Source organism: Struthio camelus, chromosome 12 (assembly GCF_040807025.1).
Source record: "Struthio camelus isolate bStrCam1 chromosome 12, bStrCam1.hap1, whole genome shotgun sequence".
NCBI classification, from domain to species: Eukaryota; Metazoa; Chordata; class Aves; order Struthioniformes; family Struthionidae; genus Struthio; species Struthio camelus.
Genome location: NC_090953.1, coordinates 19,801,127 through 19,822,299, shown reverse-complemented (window position 1 = coordinate 19,822,299; position 21,173 = coordinate 19,801,127). Strand labels below are relative to the sequence as shown.

The 21,173-nt window shown below is 38.2% G+C and overlaps 1 long non-coding RNA gene across 2 annotated transcripts in view; it reads left to right on the top strand.

Moving 5' to 3' along the window:
* Positions 1 to 21,173, top strand: part of LOC104148338 (uncharacterized) — a 280,102-nt gene that overhangs the window by 13,765 nt on the left and 245,164 nt on the right. For both annotated transcript variants that reach the window (XR_011143618.1, XR_011143616.1), the window contains exon 2: positions 18,494 to 18,563. This is a non-coding gene — a long non-coding RNA (uncharacterized lncRNA). The remainder of the gene's footprint in view (positions 1 to 18,493; positions 18,564 to 21,173) is intronic.

Sequence of the window (21,173 nt, the reverse complement as noted above, 5' to 3'; positions counted from 1 at the left end):
CCTGCTGGACCTGTCACTCTCCTATCTGTAATCTTACTGGGCATTGTTCTTACAGCAAAGAGAAAAAAATGAAAAGTTATTTAATTTCTTTTTCTGTATATCAGAACTTCCTGAGTGCTCAAGGGAATGTAAAATAAATGGTCAGTCCCTTTATAATTAGCCAGGTCCTCATTTTGCAGCTACTGTCTTTCACACCTGCCTATTCAATTCCACTTGATTTTCAAACTGAGAACAATGATACAACTGTATCAAAGTGGGGAGCAGGTATCATCTTTAGCATGCACCAGAAGATAGCTTCTGTGTTTCTAGGGTGCGAGTGCTAAGGTTTGTGTGAAGAGTTTTATTAATAGCTACGTGGCGTTCTCTATGTATTAGGTATATTAATGGCTGCAGTGAGTTTTCTGTGTATTCGATTCATAAGGAGTTCAATGACATTTGTGGTTCCATAATGAAATGAAGACATAAATATTCCCGTGCTTAGCAATAGCATCAAAAAGAAGATAGTTGAAAAATTGAAAATGTAATTGAGGCCCTTATTAAGACTATTGCAAAACTGTGCGTTCTTAAATAACATATGCTATTTTGTTGGATATTCGGTTAGGTGGTAAATCTTTTGTTCAGGAGTCGAAAGAATATCAGGAAGTAACTGTGAGGCCAAATTCTATGGTTGTTCCCAGAGAAAAGCTCCCACTGACTTAAGTTCAATAGAGACCACAGAATTTGTCTGAGAGGCAAGGAATTTTACCTCCATGGGCTGAAAATGTCTAATTAAGGGCCCAAGGGGGCTTTCTTTGAAGTTAGTTGGGGCTATTTATGGAGAGAGCAACTGTTCAATATAAGTAAAGGTGTCTGGCCCAAAAAATTTTGTAACGAATTTTTTACTGTCCTACAGTAATCTGAGAATCAAACATAGAACAAATGTAACATTTCAGTTAATGAGTCTATTATATCTTATTTCCCTTGAAAGCTTGTAATTATAATTAATGACCTAACATCTGCTGCTAATCCATTTGAGCTTAGAAAAGACATGATTTTTTAAAAAATGTAATGTTATTTCAAATATTAAAATGTTAAAAGATAATACAGAGTAGAAAAAAATTAACAAGTGAATGGGTTTGATTTTACATGTGTCTTCAGACTCTCAGGAAGCTCTCCCCATATTATGTTCATATACACACACACACACACACACACACACACACACACACACACACACACACACACACACACACACACACATATTTGAACAAGAGGGGAAGAAATTGGGAAACTGGCTATTGGCACTAGCTTGAGAAGAATACTTGATATATCCAAACTGTATTAAGCAGTGATTAAGTTCCTACATTTTTCTAAAAGGACATCTGGGAGGGAAAATGGTACCATTTCACTAATTCTTGAACAAGATACTTGGCTGAATTTTAGACTCTCCAGCCGCCATGTCAGTTTAGTTTTCTATCCACCTTCTTGCTTGCTGGTCTAGGTGAGATGTTTTTAAAAGCACTAGCCAGATATTATATGAGACTATTCTAGAAAACAAATTACTAGGCTAAATCCAGGATAGGGGTAAATCTGTGTGACAACAGAGCGTACTGATTTACGTTGGCTGAAAAACTGTCCGTTATTGTATAATGGCATGGCTAATTATTTGACTTGCTTTCACTGAGGAGAGTGGTATTTAGTTTAGGAACCTGGTTGGTAGTGTTTAAAAGGTATCACAGAATTGACCAGTCCTAGAAATTATAAGCTATATGGAAAGAAATCCATTCGGTATTGAACACACAGAAAAGGATTGACTCAGGTTAGTCTGAACAGAAAGTTATCAGACCTAACTGTCCATTGTGTACGCTCTTTTGTAGATAAGGCGGTTATATAGCTTTCTAGTAATGTTTTTCAAAAGCATCTTTAATGATTTAGCAGCCAGAGTTTCATTTTTCAAAAAGGCTCTAGAGAAATAAGAATTAGTACTTCTGCAGATATGCCCTATAACAAATAACCATCTACACTAGTACTCAGCAGCCCCATTTTCAAGTAAGAGTTAAACACTACAGTTGACTGATGTTTTGCATGGTTTCTTGTAGCTGCTAAGCCACTGACTGTCTTAATCATTATAGGTTGCCTTTTGCCAGGAAGGATGAATAACTGTTTTCTTCTTCCTTGAAAGACAGGCTGGAAAAGCCGTAAGAGTGACACTCATAGCAAGCCAAGGCATGCTATGGTACGCCTTTCAGGATCCACCTTCTCCTACAGCTTCTCCTCCAACTCCAGCACAGAAGACTTCCTGGAATGGAACCAATCCACTGATAAAGTCCTGGGCTACATAATCAGATGCGCTGAAAGTTAAGCGTAGTCAGCAGAGACAAAACCAGAAAGATCACATTATTATAGCTACAAACTCTGGTTTGTTTTAATTTATAGCAAGAACTGGGTTGCTTGAAACTGAGCCAAAATGCCTCTAAATAGTGTCTGTTTTATGAGAGTCTTGTGTACTTCTGAGGGTATGGCTAGTGGCACTCGAGCAATTTTACCATCTGGCGTTATGATCTATCCTTTATCCTAAACAAGTGCTAAATATGTATGGAGCAAATGTTATATATATGCTCTGTGCTTCTCTTTTCCTGCAGAACAGCCTTATTTGAGATTTGATTGTTTTTGTCGAAGATTTGCTGCTGAATTTTCTCTGTCATTTAGAATGAGTCTTGCAATAATCTGAAAGGCATAGTGGTTGTTGAGTGGATGGAGTGAGAGTAGAGCTTAGACTTTCCCTGATGACCCAGAAGATATTTTGAAGTCATTTCGTAGGTTTAAAAAACAGTTATGATAATGACATGATTTTTTTGTTTTGCTGCTCTTGAATGCATTGGAGGGTTGCAAAGCAGTGCCTGTGTTAGATTTCAGTTTCTACCCTGCCCTCTGACTAGTTGTAGGAGCTGTAGGTCATGTGCAGCTTTTCTAGCAGTTGCTGTCTTGAAGACAGGAAATACGTTAGGGGACTCCAGTCTGGGGTACCCAGGGAGGAATCTAGCGTCAGTCACATCAACTCTATGGCACTTCTAAGAGAGAACGGGTCTAATTTTAGTCTTATGTTAATAGTTAATAGCCATTAGGAGAGGAAATGTGTTGTATAGGTAGCTGAGCAAAGGCTCGAGCTGTTCAGTTGCTATGCTATTCCGTGGCTGTTTCTCATCCTCTTGCACACGTGTTTCCTGGCCTTTAACTCTTGTGGCAACAGGCAATGGAAAGATTAGAGATGGTAGCTCTACTGCCTTTTCTTCATTTGTTACTAGCCTATGTATATAATACAGCAAACCTGTCATCTTACAGTGACATGAATATTGCTACTAAGCTAGCAACACTAATATTCCTTTGAGTATAGGAAGCCATTGAAATTGTGCGTCAGACTGAATACTTATGACGTTTATTTTCGTGGCTCTCTGAATATTTTGTGATTTTTCTTTTTGTTTGTTTTCTTCAACTTCTGTCACACGCAGATCAGTGATTTTTGTGAGGCACATGGTTTTCTTTATTGTGTATGGCTATTTTTAGTGCTGCTTCACAACTCATTCATTATAGAGAAATACTTGAAAAAATGTGACCCAAGAGTCTGCTAAGACCCAAAATCCAAAATGCAGATCAAAAGAAACAAATATATTTGTTATTAAAAAGATTTTTTTGTTGTTGTTTTTAAGTCAAGCTTATTTGGGGATAGGCTCACATAGCTTTACTATTACAGCTTTTGAACTGTAGTACAAACCTTGTGCTTCTCTCATCCAGATCCTGTTGTTTACCATGGTAACCTCTTTGTTCAAATTCAGTAATTTAATCCGTTTGCTCCAGTTAAGCTGTTGCCTTTAATTCTAGTCTTTTTATTTTGTTATTGTTAAGGATAAATTTAGTGCTGGCAGTTTGACTTGTTGAAGTCAAGGAGGAGATTTTGTAAGAGCTGTTCATTAGGGATAGTGGAGGCGAATCAGGAGGTCCTGATTCCTATATTTCAACTGTGTATTGTGGAATCAGATTCTGCTATCCTGATTCAGGTTTAGTAGTACCATGATTGGCAGAGTACTCCTATGGCATTCTGAGAGAAAGCTTTTTACATTTAAAAAAAAAAAAATCACACACACACAACTTCTCTGAGGAAATATTACAAAGTCAAGAACAAGAGCAGCCTCGTATATTAGGTTAAAGCAAGCGTGCATGTGTGTGTAAAAAATAGGTTATATGGCAGGAGAAGAGTTTAGTAGTTAATTAGCCTCTAATTTTTGTTAGTCAGTAAAAGTACTGGATGTATACGATGTCTCCATCGTATTATGCATGTCCTGTACATATTCCCAATGAAAGGTTAACTTTAACTTAACTTGTATAAATTGTGGCTTTTCTAAGAGCACTTCTAAAAGTAATTTAACTAATTACTTTGTTGGTATGTGATCAGTTAATTCCAGTATTATACTTATGCCTGTAGGAAGACAGGTATTGTAACTAGGAATATTGGATAATACTGGATAGTATTGGAGTCTAGTAATACTATGGTGGGAGGTAAAATTCCAATAGTGATGTTTCCCTAGTATTTTGGAGTGGAAAATATTGATGGAACAGTGGACGCCTAAGGTATACACCATATTGGCTTTATATCTGTGTTTTCAGATTTTTTTTTTTTTTTCTGTCACCAAACTGTGGTTGAGATACAAGAGCGCTGGCAAAGTAAACCAGCCTGTTTTGCAGACTGGCTGCTCCATCATCCTTGATTCCTGTGTCCACAGAAGTAGTGTTGTATTAAGATACAGACAGAAACAGCATGGATGCCAATCGGAAGTTCTTGTGCCAAGTTACTGTCCCTGAAGTTTCTTTAATAAGCATATTTGGACGTTCTGTGTATGGAATGTTGTCTTTTTTTTAAAGAAAGAAAATTTTGAGTGGGAGTTTTTTCCTCTCCACAAAGTTTTGTGGGTTTTTTTTGAGTAGTTACTTGGATCTTTTTCGGAGTTTCCTTATTTTGCTTTGCTCCCTGATGTGTTCTTGTGGAAAAATCAGACTCCAAATGCCTTCTCTGCCTCGGGTGGCCTTGGATATGCAAATCTGTCTTGAATAGCAGAGAAGTTGATAACTCTGGCCTACAGCTCTCACACAAAGGAGACAGATTTGTCTTCTTTACCCCCTGTTTGTCTCCTCAGGAACTCTGTTCTTGGTTGACAATATAAAGCAAAATGAAGAAACAAAATAGAAGACTGCTCTAAGCAAAAGTAAGAGCAAGGGGAACAGGGAAAGAAAGCACTGCTTGTGATTCAACCCAAATAAATTGCTTGGTACAGTTTTTGATAGGTGTCTCTTACTGTTTTATTCTCGTTATTGAAAACGAGGAGTAAAATATTTCTATCAAATTCCCCACGTTTTCCCCTACTATCACTGGATTTGTCGCAATATGTCACTTTGTAGAGCAAATGCTTCAGAGAGGCCCTGAAAAAGGGCATGAATTATCTTGCCTACAATGAACTAGGTATGTTAAAGAAAGGGGAGACACTACTGCGGATGTAGTTGGAAGAAAGTCTCTTGTAAACATAAACAAGAAAAACAAGTCTATCTTTTTATCAGAGATGTTTAATCAATAAGCCTTTTCTAATTACTTGGAGTTAGTTTGCTATTAAAATCTTTAAATGTTCATTTAGTGCATTAATTCTTCTTGTAGGTTTTTACCGTTCATTAGTTGGTAATTGAGGTACTTGTTTATCTTAGTTTTCTTAAAGTATGTAGTTGAAAGAAATTACTATAAACACTTTGAATGGCAATTGAAGATCAAAGCTTTTACACAGTGGTTTGTCTCAGAAGGTGCTATAATATACAACATTTCACAGCAATACGCCTAGAAACAATTTGCAGAGCTGGTTACTGACCAGCTATTCCACCTCTTTTACGTCACACTGGGTAAATGCAGCAGCTAAAAAAAACAGTACTACAAAAACTTATAAATGACAACTATTTTTTTTATCTGATCAGGTTTACAGTACAAATGAGAACGGCAATACCATAATTAGGAAACTGTGAAAATGGAACTGGTACTGGTGTAACACAAAAACCTCTACAAAAGTTCAGCAGAGAGAATTTTTGATGTAGCAGGAGTGTTAACAGCTGCACTAAATTAGAAGCTGCCTATGGAATCCATAATAAAACAGACAGTGAGGCTTCAAACAGAATTTCCATGACTGAGTATGCCTATGTTCCAGACACATCTCTCTCTTTTTTTTTTCTCTTGCTTTATAACCTTCACTCTTTCCAATTTCCTTTTTCTGAGTTTGTGTTTTAATAAACAATAATGCAGTAAAAGATTTCTCTGATGTTAATGATGTATATGTATTACGGAACAACAAGGGCTTTTTAAAATTAATTAGTAGCTTAGCAGGAAAAGTGAATTAATTGCTGCAGCAGGAGGCCAGTGAGTCTGTAGGAGTTTTGGACTTACCCAGAAAATTGATAAATTGGGAGCAGCAGAAATAGATGTTTCATTATGCTGCCCTATATAAGCACTTCAGATGTGATTTCAGGGAGTGCCCACTGGATAGAATGTACCTCACTTCATTTCAGTAACTCTTTTGTATCTAAAAAGCAATTCTATGTGCCTAAAGAAAATATCGAGAGCGAGATCTCCATTTTTTAAGTGTATTAGTTTGGCATTTCCTGTTTGCGTAGAACGCCTTTCACTGGGTCTTTCCATTCCATTTTCAGTCTCTTCATTTTTGGCGCTTGTCTCTGTGTCCTCCTCCAGACTCCTGCCAACTCTTGGTTTCTGTTGTGGTCAGAAGCCTATTGTCTTTGGTCCAGGCTGGACATGGCTGGAGTATTATTTTTATTTCTGTAAAATTCATCCCTAAAGATTTTGAGACTTTCTTCACGTCATTGAGTATCCCCTCCCTTTATGTTTTTCTCATTGGTTTGTACCCAGCCTAGGCATGTGTGTTCTTCATGAGTCGAGATGCTTAAATAAGGATGTAATGCACAAATTCCTTTTCCATCCAAAGTTAGCATTCTGAGAGCCTTCGCTCAGCTGCTATCAACTCTACAACTACTTTTTCACTTGCCTTTGTCACCTTCAGAATTTAAGGCCTGCATGCTGCCCACAAGGCAGGACTCTGTTTCGGCCCCTTCCTTGGGAGAAGGGGTGGAAATTTCTGTCCCAAAGACTACTTATGCTTTTTATGTTAGGCAGGCCTTGCACTAGGTAAAATCAAACAATCTCAAGAATAGCAACTGGAACACAGCCCTGCTGCCTGTGGAAGCAAGTTGCCTGGGAGCCTGTCTGTACCAGAGCTATGAAGGCTGATGTGCTGTCACCAACCAAATGAGGCTCTAAGAAAGATTTTTTGAAAGGCAATAGAAAAAACTGCTATTCAAAGGTTTGGTGCTGTGACTTCAGATACAGGGAAAACAGCATTGCTCAGAAAAATTGAGGCAGGCAGACAGGAGCTCTAATTGTCTTCAGCATATATTTCACTTAGATTTAATAGGATGTGTATTTTATGTTAGTTGAATGCTAATTTTCTAGATAAACATTTATTGCTGCTTAACAGCTTTGTAATAGATATGTGAATATCTAACAGAGATGTGTGACATAGCTGTTATTTCTTAATAAATATATTTTAGGTAATCAATGAATACTTAATGTGCAATTAGTGTCTTATTAAATCTAAATTGAATGTCTGGTTTAGAAAATGGAGAGCTGACTCCTCCAGTCACATATGTCTGCATGCTTTGCTGCAGATGCTATGAAGCTACGTTTACCCAGCAGTGAAATTCCTGATTTTTAAAAAAGCTACTTTGTTTCCCCACTATGACACATACTCTGTCTGTTGCTCTCTCCTGAGCTACCAGTGAGGGGTTTGATTAAATGATCTAGGTAGTCAGCTGCAAAGAAGCACTCCTGTCTGGGCAGATTGGGAGTTGAAGCTTGTAATAGTGAGTGCTCTTGCAAGAAAGTGTCTGCTTTGTTGTGATGGTTAAAGACAGGTATATGAAGACAGGCAATAATTCCTGACAGCTGGAACAAGGAGCTTATAAGCAGAGAAGTTAAAGGCTTTGTGTAGAATTTTTATTTTTTTTCTTGCATGATTTTCACTCCCTCCCAATTTCTTGTAAGGCAACTTGTCTTTACAGGGAAGATATACCAAAGAGAGAGACTGAGCTTATCTTACTCTTGTATTCTTACTAGATGCATTGTCAAATATACTGAATGAGCCCATAAGTTGCAGATGAGTTTGGTTCACAAGCTCCTGAACTTTGTGAAATGACAGACTGAAGATGCAATAAAATCTTCATGCCTGAACTTTCTGTATATGTCTTTACTGAGCTGCAAACTGTTATTGAGGGCATAAGCATTATACTTTTTACCTTTGAGCTTCAGAGGGAATGGAGACAAAGCAGAGAGGTTGTGGAGTTGCCGTCCTTGGAGATGTTTAAAAGCTGTTTGGACAGGGTCTTGGGCAACCTGCTCTAGGTGACCGTGCTTGAGTTGGGGGAGTTGGACTAGATGATCTCTAAAGGGCTCTTGCAAACTCAACTATTCTGTGATTCTGCAAAAGCAGCTGGGTAGATGCAAATTTAACCCTGAAAGGTTGTTAAATAGGCTGCCTATTCAAGTACAAACCACCTGGAAAATCATCTGACTCCTACTCAAGAAAGGCAGTTCCTGCATTCACTGGGTGGTGCTTTATTGAGGAGTCACCTGATAGGGGGAGTGGAAAGTTGTAAGAGGGCAAGAGATTTTAAGTCTGTTTGATAAACAGAAGTTGAGCTTGTGGATCCTTCCAGGCAAAAGCAACCTTAGAGCGAGGGGTCCCTAGCAGTCTGGCAGTGAATGAGTAAACAATGATGAGTTTACTGGGCTTCTTTCCTCACGCTCAACTTCCTTTGATGTACTGTGGCATAGTCCAGAAGGCCAATTGTTTTTGAACTCATACTGATCAGTAAAAAGGCCATGCCTTCCTGGCTAGTGATCTGAGTCAGGTATTGTTTGTTCCTCATCTCCCTTGCCACTCCGTGCACTGCCTTCTTGCCTGAGATGGGAGATATGAATCCCTGGTAGAAATACATGTAGGTCTCTGGAATGGCAGTAGAAATGAAAATGTCCTGTTATCTTGCTAAATGACAAAGCTGTCTGGATAAAACTGAGCAGTCGTAACTCTTCTGGAGGACGGTGACAGTGGAAGTATATGCTTGCTGGGTTAATAATGCAGCCGATTAGCAAGCTAGACAAAGGTCCGTACCTTCTGCAGGAATTGGAGGTATCTGATCCTTGTAATTCAAGGAAGACTGTTGAAAAGAAACTGCAACTGGGGATTTTGTTCATTTTAATCCCCAAACAGGAATGTTTTCGTTTGAAAGATGTACAAATGAGATGTTTCACTAGTTTCTAAGATCTAGGGACTTTTCAATGCTTAAGTTATTTCTGCAGTCACTTCTTATTTAGGTTAGGTTAGCACTGTTGTGATAGAAAATATTTGATTGAAAATGAGTTGTTAGTCTTCATCTTCCGCCATATGTAGGTGGAATCAACAGGGAGAATTTGAAGGGCTGAAATTAGCAGCTGTTAATAATGTTTCTAAGGCACAAAGCTTGCAGATATGTTGGAGATTAAACCAAATTTTTCTGATGTAATTTTAAACAGTGAATTAAATGAGACAGATTTCAAAGGAAGGCTCTCTTTGGCCTTTCTGCAAGGCTGACCTGTGTGTCCAGGATATGCTGGTAAACCACCCACAGCAGCATGGTTCTCCTTTTTGTGTGATTTACAATAAATAGAAGCAGCCCAGCTGTGATGTAAAGACAAAACTGCTCTGTCACAAAGACAGCATTATGACTTGCCTGTTATCTGAAGTGGGATAACCTGAGCTACAAAGGTCACAAAAAACTTACGACTAGACTAAGGTGGTCTGAAATTTTAGCTGTCTTTTCTCCTTCCGACAAAAGACGTGTAAGGGTACATGTGGTGTTGACAAAATCTGATGTGATAGGCCTGGCCTCTTTCCTTTCATAGCATAGAGGAAATTTTCACAATAAGAAGTGACAGCAGTTGCATTAAGAAGATATCATAGCCGGTTTTGCCCCAATAGAAAAAGACTATTCCAGTCTGGTCTCCAGAGATTGTAACGGACACAGTGAATTTATTGTAAAAAAAGTTCTTGTCTTGTCTGTCTAGAATTATATAGAGAGTCTACGTGGCTGCTGCAAGCTTTAACTCAGCCTACATTGTCACAGCTGTCTATTTTATTAGTTTATAAAGCTAAGTCACTTTTCTCAGCAACGTGTAAACTGGTTGGTGGTGATTTGTATATTCTGCCACACCCCTTGGGATAGCATGTCTGTGTTATAGATCGGTTACCCTAGATTGTCTCCAAATACAGACTGTCTTTACTAAGTGGGTAGCTAGCTCTTGATGCACTGAAGCATATATGTGGATCAGTTGTACCCTACCCCCTTTTATATGTGACTGTGGTTACTGAAGTAGCTACACTGGTTTTGTGTCACTGCTGTTTAAAAGGTTGTCTTGTGCAGGAAAAAAAAAAAAACACCACTCTTAGAGCAGTGTATTTGCCACTCTATCTCAGTGTGGCAAGGTACAGTGCTTTAAAATCACAGAATCACAGAATCGTTTAGGTTGGAAGGGACCTCTGGAGATCATCTAGTCCAACCTCCCTGCTCAAGCAGGGTCACCTAGAGCATATTGCCCAGGATCACATCCAGACGGGTTTTGAATATCTCCAGCGAAGGAGACTCCCCCACCTCTCTGGGCAACCTGTTCCAATGCTCTGTCACCCTCACAGTGAAGAAGTTTTTTCTCAGTTATCGTTCAGTATAGTTTCTGAAATACTTTTATTTCATTGTTTCCATTTTGTTGACGTTTTAGATATTAGTTTTGAAGGCCTCTTGAAAATGCTATCCTGCTAATATAAAAATAGTTTGTTCCCAACATCCATGACTATTCTAGCTAATGAAAGTGAGGCAAAGCAAAGTCTGTTTTTATTGAAAATGGAAAAAAAAAATGTTGCTCCTCATTCTTTGCAGATACATTTTTTTCTTAGTTAGCAGTTGCAGACGAAGAGATTGTAGAAGTGTAGTTCACTGGATTCTTTTGCAAGTGACAGATGGACCCAGATGTTGATAACTTATGGCCCCGCTACCCAGGCGAGGGTGTCAGCAGTTCTGACGTGCATGTTGAGAGCTCACGACTTCTGAGCCCTGGAACTGTTCTGTCATGGAAATAAATGTAAGTTAGGAAACCTTAGAGATGGGAGTTCCTCCAGATTTAGAAAGTTCATCCCACTTTCTTGATCAAACTCCAGACTGGCTGATTCTGAATTTCGCTTCAGTGAGCTGCAGTATTTGTCATTATTGCTTCCTATCTTAAACAACTTGCTATGTGCAGTCAAACAGCTCTATGTTTCTTCCCAGGAGGTAATAGCTTATATGATTCCTTTATCTCTGTTGACTAGACAGGCCTCTCAAAATGGAAAGTGAGACTGTAGCATTAGTCAGTCTCAAGAAAGGACCAAAACAGAGAAACTCTGAGATGGCTTATCTTTCTGCAGCTAGTTAGCTGCTTCAACTAGCAGGGGCAGGGCATCTTTCCTGTTGTTTCCTTCCCACTCACTTGCTTGTACTGGGCAGGTGGCCCTGCCTTTCCAGCAGGCAGTCATAATGTAAGCAAGGCAGAGCAGAGGGACAAAGAAGGCCTTGTTCTCTTTCACTCCCCTGTGTGATTAATAAACATCTATGATAGTCTAGCCCCAAGCTCGTATTGTTTGTCAAGTACTCAGAGATGCATGGAATCTCTGCAGTAGCCAGGGTCCAATCCCAAGCCCAAAAGCCCAATTTCCCTTTTTTTTTTTTTTTTTTTAAGGCATTTCCCATATTTATGTATTTTAAATACCAGTAAAGGCTTCAAAGTGAAACTGTAAACCAGAAATGTTTGCTGCGTCCATCTTATCCCTTGTTCTAGATTCCTCCTGAGTTGAAGTTCAATGAACTAGGAGTTATATTGCTCATGACCTCCTATCATTCCAGCTCCAAAATCTGATTTAAGTTTTCTGGTGTATATTACACCTTGATACAGCAGTCAGGAGATAAAATGGGTGCTTCTTAGGACATACTGAAATGTAAATGAACAGGAATGGGGGAGGCATCTAGGTTCTTCTTGCCTCTTTAAATTTTTATTATTTCCCATCCAAGCTTACTGTTTTTGTTTAATCTTGCCATTCCTTTTCTTCTTCATTGTGTGCTCTTGTTCTTAGGGATATGCAAACTTTATTAGTCAGCTACGCTTTCAAGCTCTGTGCGCTTTTGTGTTTGAGAATTGGGAATCAGGTACTTTTACAGTTAGCCTAAGGGGAGAGCTGGGCAGGAGGAGCCTTTATGAATAATCAGGGTTGACATCTCCAACGTTGTTCCTTCATTATAAATATTGTTAAAGGAGCTGTGACCACCATGGGCTCAAACAGAACAGAGCGTGGAGGGGAAGAAAAAGACAGCCTTTGATATCTGCTCTTTACTAGTTTTCACTCCACTGATGACACTGGCATTGACAGGTCTCTTAGATTTGACTTTTTTTTTTTTTGAAAGTTTTTCTTTTATTAGCATAGTTACTCTGTCTATGGAAGGCTGAGTTCATTGTACAAACTGTAAAGGCTGGGAATGCTAGTTAATGTTGGTGCTTGCAAATTTTCTTAATGCTATATGTCTAATAGATACATAGAGTTTCCTGATTGCATTGACTACTTTTTGCTGCTTTCCTTGACTTGGCTTTACTGAATATCCCAATCATTAATGAACAGATCTCTCCAGGAAATGTGTGATCAGAATGATCATTTTATTTCCCTCTTGCAACTGTTCATTTTTCACTAACAATGACCTTACACAAGTATACCACACTATTATATATTATTATACAAGTATGCAACACTTTAATTAGATTTTGTTTTAAGCTTTATTTTATAATTTAATTATATAGGGAAATAGCTGCTCAAGCTTGGATTTTTTTGATTGCTTTTCCTCTTTTAGGCAACTAAAACTTATTTTTGCTGTCACAATCAAGCTCTCTACTGTTCTGTCCATTAGTGAAAGGAAAGAAATTCTATTTAGTGGTATGCCTAGCTCTCCAAAGGTTTAGCACAGCTTACTGGGATGTGTGGTATAAATTTTCCGATCATAAAATACTTAGAAATTTTAATAGGGAAGTTATGAATACAATCAGATTATATATTCAGAATTATCTTGCTTTTGGAATATAATATAAAATGTTAGTTAATATGAGCGTAGTAGTTGCTTTATCAGATTCCTTAGTGCTGGCACCTGTCTTTTTCTTTCTTAAGTCATTGATAGCTAGAGTGCTTGCTGTAACACCTGCAGTGCCCTGAGTGCTTGTACAGAAGTGTTTTTCCACAGTACTCGCAGGTCCTCTGCCTGTGTGTCATCCTGGAAAAATATCTGAAAAATTACTTCCATAGATGAACTGAGAATTTGCTTCAGTGCTCAGCATTGCTGCTAGAGCATGGGCAGAGGTGACAGAGAATACTGAGAAGAGATTGTGATTTTTGATTGAGCTGAGGAGGAGGTAAGTGGAGATAGGGACAATGAGATGGCCTCAGGCTCTTTGTTTATCAGAACACCCTTCCAGATAGTAACGTGTGCATCTTGAGGGGAGCAGGTACACTGCCTCCTTCCCGAATAGACCTCAGTTTGACTACTACAGAGAAAATGGTGATGAACTGAAGTCCAGAGTTTGCAACATGTGGTTTATAGGCTCACTGGGGTCCATGGATTTACCTCTAAATAGCCACACAAAGGTAATCAAGAGAATCAAATCTATTATCAGAAGGCTTAAATTCTCTTTATATGGGTCTATTCTCGCTCTGAAAAATATTTAGGGAGCTACATATTTCAAATGGATGGGAATGGCCTTGTGTGTGTCCCTTGCTTGCACATAGTGAGTTTGCTTTACATGCTTTGCAGCCCTTCTATAGCAATTTCTTTTCAATAGGCAGCTAATACTGAACAAAGAACACTGGGCTTAAGCTCTGCTATAGAAAGTGTATATTAGAGGTTACAGTGAGAGCTTATCTTACAGTGGTAACATGGGAAAGGAATGAGGTATCTAAGTAGGCGGGAAAAGAGCAATTGCTGGAGAATGTTTACAGTAGACCGGATGATAATCCGATATCACTTATTAGAGTACTATAACAGATAATTACCTCTTTCTGTGACACAGAGAACAGGTAAGATGGCTCTGTGTATCCCTCTCATCCCAAAGGAATATGAAATGGCATAGGATCTTCACTGCGAACCAGCAGTGGTTCATGTGCCTAAATTTCTTTAGTCTGTAACTGAAAAGATAGATCTGAAGATAGGTCACCACTTCTTGAATACACACACACGCACACATATGTTCCAGTGTAAAGGGGTACAGTTCTGCTGAAGTATTGCACTCCAAACATTCATAGTAGGGAACAAAATTGCAAGTCAAGCAAATTTGCTAAATAAATCTGGAGAATCTGGATAACGGTGAACTTGTAAAACATGTATAAATACAGACAGATTTGTCCCATAATGGTGTGCATGGAATTTCAACAGTATTACTGACCTTGCTGGTTTTTGAAATGCTGTCCCCAGTTCAAATACCACACTTTCAAATTCTTTGTTTCTGTTTTTCTGTAGCCTTTGCCGTGCAGCAATCAATCAGATGTTCAGTAACTCTTCACTGCTCTATTATTTGTTTTTATTGATGTTTGATTCTGTCTGCAGATCCGTGCAAGGAAGGAACAAACTTTTTTTTAAGACTGGTTTGAAGGCATCTAGTAAATTCTTAATGCAATGTGCATGGTAGAAGGTATTATGCATGTTTTAGTTCTCCTTATTAACTTTTTATTGTAAAGTGCTTTTGAATTGATTACTTTAATAATACTACAGGAAGAAGTAATACGAGTTTGCCCTTAATAAAACTTGTGCATTTAGATATATATAATTATTTTACCAGGTTATGGTCAATTTGAATAGGTGATTTTCATTTCTTTCTAATGCAGTGGGTGAAAATGAAAATTGTGGTGTTGGGTGTGGAGGAATAATGCAAGTCTTACAAAAATAAGCATACATTTTTTTTTTCTTCCAGTAAATTGTTGAAGTACCCAGTTGAGATGTATTTAAAGCTTGTTATGCAATGTTTGCTTTCTGTAGCTTCAGAGTTTTTTGCTTGAAAAGCAATCTGAACACGGGTGAAAAATTGGAAGTAGTGTTGTATTTGTTAATCTATTGAATGACCTTGAATATAGCTATTTTCTCTCTTCTCTTGGTGGAGAAGAAGGAAAGAAATAAGTCCACCAATGTCCTGGCAATTCTCCTTGTGTGAGCAAACACCTACAGAAGTAGGACCTCACTAAAGAGATTCTAGTAGCTCTTGCATAAATATTTCTCAGTGTAGAAGTAGTATGCAACCTCCTCTCTGATTTTTAATGTATTTATTTTGATTTCTGAGACCAAGCAATTGGATACTTTGGTAATTATCTTCTCCTATTGTAGCAAGATAAATGGATGGAAATGTGGGAGGCTGGATTTGCTAAAAGGTAGCAAGTCATTTTGCAGTTTTAGGTTCTGTTTTGAGATAGTCAGATCAAGAGTACTGTGCCAGACAAGGTTACTTGAAATCGTAGCTTGTAAAGTGCTAGGCTGACTCGTGCTGTTTACAGTGAAAGTCTCTGCTATGATTTCTGTAGGACTTGTGAGTTGGATTTTCACATATTTGCCTGTTCATTAATTAGTATACTTGCTCCTATGAACCTTAGCAGGCTAGCATCATGTGCAGTGGGTAAAGGAGTACCTTTATTCTTTTCCCTGTTCCAGAATTGTTATATTATTGTTGCGTTATGAACTAGGGTTTGAGTTTGCATTTTCTAATGTCTGTGTGTTATTTCCTGTACTAAGGTTCTACAAAAACAGTGCCGAATGTAGGGATTTTGCCTTACTGTCTTGTTTTCTTTCCTGACTTGGAGCGTTTGCCTGATCCTCCTCATTTATAAAACAGGGCTCTGTGACTAAGGACTAGTTATAATGTAGCTTGATAAACCTTTGTAAAGCAACGTGCTGCTGCGAGTAATGGCCTCCATTCATTATTAGCCCAGTTGATTTTCATTTACACTTGGCTCTAACAATTAGCTTGAGCAGGTGTGAAGGTGATGGAAGGCCAGGGACGCACAGAGGTCAGCCACTGCTCTGTGTGATAAATTAACCATTATTATCTGCAGTGAAAGTGGCTCTTTACGCTTGTCAGCAGCAAACAAAGGGACAACATATCTCACATAAAGTAGAATCAGGACCACTTCTGCAAACGTGATGTGTTTGTCATTTTGTCTGGCAAATAAAGGCAAACCCTTTTGAAGTGTCACACCTGTATGTTTCACTTCAAGCAAGTAAATCAATCCTATCTCGGGGTGTATCTATAAATGTATGCTTATTGAGTTGCAAATCTGTCCTAGCTAGCATTTTTTTATTGACAAATTATGATCTGCATTGGAAACCAACCAGAAAAGTATTAGTTTAGGATTTGAAACATGGGCATTTTTTCAGCACGCTGTACTGAGGAAATAATTTGAAACTAATCCCTTTTAAATTCCTGTGTATGTGGTTTGTTTGGTTTTTTTTTTTTTTTAAACAATTTATTTAAAAACCCACAATTTGTCTGCATTACCTTGGCTTTCCTCTGCCATTTACCTATGTTTATCTTTCAAATTAACTGTAATCCCACCCCAAATCTAAAATATGTGCTCTTCTAAAATGTGTGGAATTTGGGAGTGGGTTATGTATCATCTGTTCTTCTCCCAACTCCCTGTGAGTTATTCGTGGGATGTAGAGACAGTGGCATGCTATTTGGTCTTGGACAGCTACGAGTATAGCAGCATTACTCTAGTATTATGGGCTATTAAGTCAACAGAATTGCAAATTTCTTACTTTATCACAAATAAGCTGTAATGGATTAACGTGCCTTGACCATGTGTGGAATTGAGAGAAAGTATAAAAAGGACAATGTGGACCCTTTTCCTCCCCAATAAAAGTAGGGAGTAGTTTTACTGGAACCTTATTTGTTCTGTCCTTGGAAGGAAAAGGCCTTACCCGATGAATGCATGAGGCTATATTTTCGTTCTTTGGCTAGCAAAATAGTGTAAACAGTGTAAATTGGTAGGCTACGGGAACTTTCAAACACAGTCTGTTTTACAGATCAGTAGGAAGAATATACAGGATTTGTTACTTTAAGTTGCAACCTTGTAGTCTTTATAAAGTATATGATTTTCAGTGGGACTGAAGTCTTTATTTCAATTTAAGTTTCGGTTACCTGTAATGGAGTAAACATTTCCTCATTTAGCTTGGTGGAAGTAAAGAGTTTTACCGTAGCGCTCCTAGTACTTGTATTTGTTGTTCGGAGTATCCATGTTGTTAGCGGAAGCACTAGCCCATGAGCTTGATCTCACTGGGCTATGTTGTTTTAGTATGAAGCAGCATTCAATTTGCTATGCAGAGTCTTGTTTCTTTCTGTTTAGAATGATACTGGGTTTTCTTGAAAAGCCTTTATCTCCAAACATGGAATACTCACACAACTCTTTTGCAGAATACACTTGTTTGTCCAAGCACGGTTGACTTGGAATCCAAGTGCTCTAATTGACCTGTAAGTCAAACGGCAGTTTGAGCTAATCATCTTTTATTGCAGAAACATAAAGAATTAGTAACCAACGTTACAGAAACTTAAACTGAAATCAGCAGAAAGTCCCTGATTTTGCAAATCATAGTAGCTGCATTGTGTGCTCTTCTTTACTTGCTCTTCATGCTTTACAAAATGAATTTTGAGCTTTGGAAGTAGAAGCTGATAGAAGAGGTCGAAATGTAAAAGGGAAGTAGGATATGAAGTATTCTAAATGCAGAGGTGGCTTTGAGTGCGGAGTGCAGCTCTGTCTGCTGCTGATTATCTGGAACTGCAGCACAACCTATGGGTGTTGCAAGGAACCTTTTCTGCAGGTGGTGTTTGTGTGCCCAGGTTGGTTAGAGAGATTGTAGAGAGACTACTTGCTACATGTGGCAAGCACTAGCCTTTTTAGTGCAGAAAGGAAGATGTTTTGAAACAGCAGTGGTAAAGGACCTGTACAAAATAGACATCAGTAGAAAATGCTGGACCACCAGATGAGTGCTTTCACCCAATTATTGCAGTAGGGGAGGACCTTGTCTCATATCAGCATTTCTGTGGATGTCAGTTAATCCCAAAATGGTCTGGAGAGCGACTAGTTATAGACTTCCTTTCAGTGTCCACTAACTGCTGCTTAGCTTACACAGAAGACAAGGCATATATCATCTTTCTGGGTTTTTTTGGGCGGGGGGGGGGGGGGGGGGGGGAAGAACTGAGACAAAGGTCTGAGAACTTGCAATCTGGTGTATGAGTAGGAAGTTCTGACATGAATCTTCCGTTGTGCTCCCTTGGCAGGAACTTCCAAGGCTCCCTTTACTCCCTGCTATCTGTGACATAGAAGCTATAGAGGAAACTGTCTGATGAGGTAAGGCCTTTCCAATCACAGTGCTTTCTTTTGCACTACAGTTTTATTACATATGTGATAATTACTTCTCAGCCTCCCCTGGGTGAAGTTAGGGATGCCTGCATAACCCTCACAATGCCCACGTAACTTCCTCAAACCAGTCAAGAGAGCTAAATGTTACGTAAACCATTGGTTGTCCATATGCTGCCACAGAGGAGTTACATTGCTGAATGAAGGATAATGCTCTTCCCTGAGGAAGCTGAACTCTGGGAGCATTCAGCACATGAGTGAAAGGGAAAAGGACGTGGTCGTTCAATTGTTTTAAACAGCCATGTGTTTCTAATAGAAAACAAAGTCTTGCAACTAAATGACATCAGTTTTGTGTCGCGTAGGGTCTTAGGAGCAGAGTATATGTTTAATCGCTGGATTTCTCAAAAGAGAGGGTTGATCCTGTGGGAATAAATTTAATACACATGGGCTTAATTACCATGAATGGGTAGGCAAACAAAGACTGCAAAATAGTACGTTTACTCTTCACGTGTATCTGTGTATAAATATATAATTAGAGAAATTATACAGACAGAATACACTTTTTAATAAATAAATAGACAGAAAACACTTTTTTTTCCTGACACCCATACTTTCATTGTTTTTTATCAAAGTAAAAAATTTTTGTAGAAAAGCATGCACTAACTCTACCATATGTAAATACTGCTTGTCATAGACAAGGATAAAAAAAAAATGTTTAAAGTTAAACTCAAGTCCAAGAAAGCTAATTTTGCTCACTAGAAGTATAGAATATCCTTATGGGGAATAGTGCAGAATGGAACATACCGCATCCGTGTAACAGAAGCGTCAACATACTTTAGACAAATACACCTCTTGAGTTCCACTTAGTGCTTTATAGCACATCTTCAGCACGCACAGATGTCAGTGAGATATGCAGATACTTTTCAGTGATTCAGCCAAGACTATGCTGTAAATCAGTGACAGAGCAGACAGTACTTTTGGGCTTCTACTTTTCTGGAAGCCAGAAACTGTTTCTCCCATCTATAATGCATCCTACAAATGTTTTTTGTTTGTTTATATGAGCAACTCGTGAAGATTAAGTAAAAATATAGTTTTTGTCTGTGATGTAAGTGAACAGTGATGCACCTGCTCAAATTAGGGAAGTTAATGAAGTTAACAAATCCACTTTTCAGTTCCCTTAGAAACAGAAACAAACAGAAAGTATGAGGTGGTCGGAAATTAAATGTGTTCATCCTCTTGAGAGGATGTTCAGATAAGGCAAAGTCAAAATAAAAACTGCTAAAATATACTCATTTCTTTGATCTGTATTTATCAAGACTGATTTTTCAATTAACGTACAGCCTGCTAAGGCTAGAGATTTATTCTCTTTTCAGTATCTTTGCACAGGCAAGCATTAGTTTAGGAAGCTTATGATTTGGAGAAAATATGTAGGTTAGACTGGGCGTGACGCCAAGCTTGGTCTGCTGCAGATTCATTACAAGTTGAGAATTTAAAGAGGGAACGGTTTGCTAATGCTCCATGATAATCAAACATCTAGAAGTTGAGTTCAGGTGTAGCTCCTATAGCTTGAAACCATTTCTAAATCTCTCTGCTCTAGTCCTCCTCAGTCAGATGATCTTGTAGTGTTTCTTTTCACCTGCTGAAGAAAAGTAAGAGGTACAAAAGCCATTGAGAAGAAAACCAACCCGCTCAGCCCAATTGTTTTTTTCTTTGTTTGTTCTAACTTGTCATGCTGAAGTAAATTTTACCAAGTGTGTTAGTTTCAATCTGAAACTTAGAAGTTAGTCAAATTATAATGACAGAATAATTAACTTGCTGTTAAAATGATGAACCTCCCAACATGATCTGGAATACATTTTCATTTGAAGAACCTTAACTTCACTGTTTGTGTGAAGCAGAAGACTGCACATATAAACACAGTGTACTTTGCTGGAGAAGGCAAACATCTTGATTCCGAAGCCTTTAATGTCTGTTAAAGTTCAGAATCTGAGTTCAAATTTGAGAGCTTTTAGCATGTTATCTCTAATCAACTGAAAGAACCAATTTTGGACCCTGAGGCACAATTTTGCCAGATGGTCTCAAAGTTGAGGGTTTTTTTTTTTTGCTTTTTGTTTTATGGTTTTTTTAGTGGCTGTATTTTAAGATGAAAAAGTTTGGACAATTTTCTGTAAAGTTTATGTAGCCCACAAAAACGTTGAGAGCTGTTGTATGCTATTGAGAAGGAAGTTGTATTTATTCAGTAAAAAAAAATTGCAGCCTCCTTGTCCCTGTCCTGCAATGGCTAATTATGTAATGCTGATGAGATATAACACTTTTGACTGTTGGCTTTTTTTTTTTTTTAAACTGGCGCAAAAAAGGCATCTCATGTTCTTTCCTCAGCACCAGAAAATTAAAGTGCAAAAATGATGCAGCATTTAAAATACTTAGAGGCTTGTATTGCTCTGTGGCGAGAGAGAATTTCAGTTTTTCTAAAATTATCAGATTTGGTAATTCTCATAAGTGCTGAATTCATAATAAATTTTTTAAATGTGTTTTTTTTGCTCCTTTCTTTTACCCTTTTTACATAGGTATTGAGCTATTTAGTCATGTCTTAGTTCAAGC